Genomic DNA, 4,708 nt, shown 5'->3' with positions numbered 1-4,708 from the left:
ACACCAATTGGTGTCCCGCAGCTGCGCAGGACAATTCTAGACTTAGCCATTTTTTGGCCTTCCGGACTTGTATTTTTCCCCGTTTTGCTTGATTTGTCGTTTTGTTGACTTGTACGCCTCGCCAACTTACTTCATACACTCATTAGCTTCTTTACGGTCTTAGATGATCCTCTTTAGTTTAGATAATCCTCTCCAACTTAGATAATAATGTTCATCGTTTTCGCTTAGTCTCGAACTACGTATGGGAACTCATAGACGTTTTTTTTATGCCTACAGAGAGCGAATCCGTCGTTGCAAGCTGTTTATCAAAGCATAATAGTTTTTTTAGCAAATCCTCGGTCATCAATAGATTTAATAAGTCTTTACCGACTACCATTTGAGTTGGGCCAGCATGTAGATTGTCTATGTCTGTTCTACATGTAACGTTGTGCTAAAAGAATGAACTCTTTTAGACTTAGTGCTATGATATCGAATACATAGACTTTATCGCTTTCACGGGAACGTAGCACCCGACAACGCATGTTAGGCGTAAGCTTATCTCTAATTAGGGATCGAGATAATATCCCTCATGCGTGCAAGACATGAATTTTGGCATTATTAATAACAACCTACCACGATGTCGAATACGTGGGTTTTCATCCTTTTCGTGGTAAAAGACTAACCGGCAACGCGTGTTAGGCGTAGACTTATCTCTAATTAGGGATCGAGATAAAGTCCTCTATGCGTGTAAGGCATGGATTTTGGTGTTATGAATAACAACCCGCCACGATGTCGAATACATGGGCTTTCATCCTTTTCGCGATAAAAGACTAACCGACAACACGTGTTAAGCATAGACTTATCTTTAATTAAGGATCGTTAATGATCGAGATAAAGTCCCCCATGCGTATAAGGTATGGATTTTGGTATTATGAATAATAACCTACCATGATGTCGAATACGTGTGCTTTCGTTCTTTTCGCGGTAAAAGACTAACTGGCGACGCGTGTTAGGCGTAGACTTATCTCTAATTAGGAATTGAGATAAAGTCCCACATGCATAAAAGGTATGGCTTCAGATGTTATTAACTTAATAATAATCACCGACTACGATATTGAATACCCAAGCTTTGTCGTTTTTACGGGAGCGTACCACCAGGCAGCGTGTGTTAGACGCATACTTATCTCTAATAAAGGATCGAGATAATGCCCCCCATGTGTGAAAGACATGGATTTTTGGATGTTTAAAGATTGTGTCTTCTCTTGGGGCAAAGACGAACCCGGTGCCAGAGAGAAAGAATTTTATAATCTATCTCCTGCTTGTCTTCTCTTGGGGCAAAGATGAACCCGATGCCGGAGAGAGAATTTTATATTCTATCTTCTGCTTGTCTTCTGTCGGACAAAGATGAACCCGATACCGGAGAAGAAGAAATTTATATTCTATCTCCTACTACAAAAGAAACTCAAAGTGGGATCTCCACTCCGAGAAGCCTGGAAGGTGAAACTAAGAGTAAGATCTCCACTCCAAGAATCGAAAAGATCCGGATAACCCTAACTTTTATAGGATTGATTACTCAATCTGAAGATGAATATCTCATTTATCGAGATGAAATTCCAACTTTGAACCTAACTATTTAAAGGTTTGACCAAGATAGGATTTGAGACGATCCTAACTATTTAAAGGTTTGATTATTCAATTTGAGTGGACCGCTCGTTCACGGAAGGAATCGAGAGGGGATTTTGGCTTTGGCCCTAACTATTTAAAGGTTAGACCAAGTGGGAGTTTGAGATGACCCTAACTGTTTAAATGTTTGATCTTTCAATTTGAGTGGACCTCTCGTTCATGGAAGGAATCGAGAGGGGAATTTGGCTTTGGTCCTAATTGTTTAAAGGTCTGACCAAATGAGAGTGAAGGTACAAATAACAGTGGGAGTGTTGACTTGTACAAATCACTCAATGGGAGGGGGGGTTTGGTGTCAAGTGGCTAGGACTTAACATGAAGGGGTTTGATAATCATCATGGATCAGTAGATTGTAATTTTGAGTGTCATGTCTGGACTTCAACAGTGGGAGTGTTAAATGCTAGACACAATAGGAGTTTGAATAGATTTAACCATAAAGAATTTTAGTGGACCCACCGTTAATTAATTTGATCAGTGATGGATTTTGTGGTGGAGGACCATGAATCATCAAGCACTCCACAATTATACCGTGGGGGTTTCGTGAGGAAATATTAACCTGATGAAGTCATTGAATCTCATCTCAACGAAAGAGTGCTTGGAAAGTCACAACGGGAGTTGGTGGAATTAATCCCGACGATTAAAACCAACCAAGAATTGGATGAAGGAAAGTATAGACTTTGTTATCTTTCACTTCACGAGGATCCTGGTTGTCAGGAAGAGGCCGATGATAAAAAAGGGTTTTCGGTAATTGTTCCTAAGGGAGTTGAAGTAGATGGGATGCGCTTCACCCTTGGAGGAATTCAGAGTCACAGTGGGAGGGTTTTAGACAAGGATTAAATAGCCACAATGAGAGATTCTTAATCGTCATTTTTGAAATGATTAAGAATGGATTGTTTAGACGGGTGGTTTTCATCTTGAATAATGAACTGATTTCGGGTTATTCTTAAGAATATCACGCGTAGCACTCTCCAGGAACTTCTCATTTGTGGGCAACACTGCCATTCTTAATACAGAATCGAGTATTGGTTCTTGACTTCGTATTCTCCTTGAACTTCGTATCGACCCCCAGCCTTATCGATAAGTACATTGCATTTAACATATTGTCGGGTTATCCTTAAGAATATTATGTGTAATATTCTCTAGAAACTTTTCATCAAATGTAGGAAACAGTTTAGCCTCATATACTAGTTGGAGGTTGTCGGGTTATCCTTAAGAATATTATGTGTAAAATTCTCCAGAAACTTTCTGTCGAAGATATGAGACAATTTATCATCGTATACTAGTTGGAGGTTATGGAGAAGCAGTTTATACTCATATACTATTTGGAGTTGCCCAGTCCTCATTTGGCTTGTTTTGCTGTTATGATGTCAGTGTCAATTAAGGCTTGGATTCTGTTTTTGAGAGCAAAATAAGTCTTGGTGGGATAAAAAAACCCTCTTATGGTACACACAATATTTTAGGTCTTAACTCTTGTTGCCTTCCTCCTAATTTTTTAATAGGTGACAGCTCAAGGCATCGGTCGACCGATCTAGGGCCATCGGTCGACTGAACACTTTGCATCAGTCGACCGACCGACACAAAGTTTTATGTCGGCTAATTATGAACACATGCATGTTTACACTTGTATATTTACACTTATATGCACATTCTCGGTCTCAAATCAAGTTCTAACGTACTCATTCATCCCAGAATAGTATCAAACATGATAAAAATCATTTAATATTATTTTTTATAATATATTCAAATTTACAGAGTTTTACAATACACACACACACGATCAAGTCAACTAGGTGCTTAAGTGGGAATATGAGAAAATGCAACGGAATGGGGGGAAAAGATGAGAAATTGCTTAATTACCCTTGTATTTGAAATAGTTTTTCTTTTTATAGTCATGCAAGAGGGGTAGTCTAGACTTTTTGACCGAACTTGAGCTGGTGGCTGAGTCGACATCTACTTTATAGGTGTCGGTCATGGACCGGCCACAAGATGAGCGCTGTCATTTCATCATTAATGAGATGAGATGGGCGACACACGAAGCCGATATGGTTCGATGTGTCATAAATAGTATCGGGGATAGAGAAATGATGGGGTCTGCCAACCATTTAATGTGACGTTGACGCGTGTAGGGTGAATATTTGATTTCCCGAAAAAGGGAGTTTCGTTTGTATTTATAAGAAAGCTTATTACAAACTAATGATCAAATAGTTACAACAGAAGCAGAGGGAAGGCCCTCTTTGTTTTGTGTGGGGACTTTTAGGTGGCTACAGGATGCTTCGCTCGATGCTCGTGTCGAGTCTGCTTCCCTTGGACCGTTCGAATGAGGTTGCTGGAGAGCTTCAGTTCGCAGTAGAAGCTCAACTCGAGAGAGTTCGGGTCTGTTTAGTTCGCCGGCGATCGGAGCTCGGAACTAAGCAGTGGTGCTGCAATGCAAAAAAGTTGTGCAGAGAGCTTGGTCTCAACTCTTTTCCTAAGTTTTGCGACCCCTCCTCCAGTGTGCCGGAAGAGGCTTTTAAATGGGAGAAGGACAACTTGACTCCTCCTTGAATTGTGGGATGTGACCACATCTTCTTCAGAGACGTCTAGCTGTTCCTCGAAACCATGAACGGTCATTCCAGGGATTGTGCTTTATGTCCTGTCACCTACGATGGGAAGGCCCATTCTTGTATGTGAGGCAACAAACGACTACTATCCGAGTGGATTTGACCAGCATTAATGAACCGCATTTATGAGTCCGCAGATCGATGAGGCGTCTGTCCGATCACCAGTACTGTGCGTGACCGCCCGGCGTGCTTTGAGCACGACGCTTTCTCCTTTCCGGTCAGGAGAGGCGGTGAAGTAGGTGTACAGTACTCGAGTGAGTCTAGCCAGCTTGCCGAGTGCCGGCGGACCCAGCTCCAGACTCAGACAGCCGAGGTGAGTCGCATTTATGAATGCTCAGGTTGACTCGACACCTGTCCAGCTCCTTCGCGCTGTGCGCACTGTGGGCGGCCGTTTTGACGGCCCTGGGGTACTGTGCTCTCTCTCCCTTTGGGTCGAGAGAGGTGGGAAG

This window comes from Asparagus officinalis, chromosome 6 (assembly GCF_001876935.1).
Source record: "Asparagus officinalis chromosome 6, Aspof.V1, whole genome shotgun sequence".
Taxonomy (NCBI): domain Eukaryota; kingdom Viridiplantae; phylum Streptophyta; class Magnoliopsida; order Asparagales; family Asparagaceae; genus Asparagus; species Asparagus officinalis.
This window is presented reverse-complemented; position numbering follows the sequence as displayed.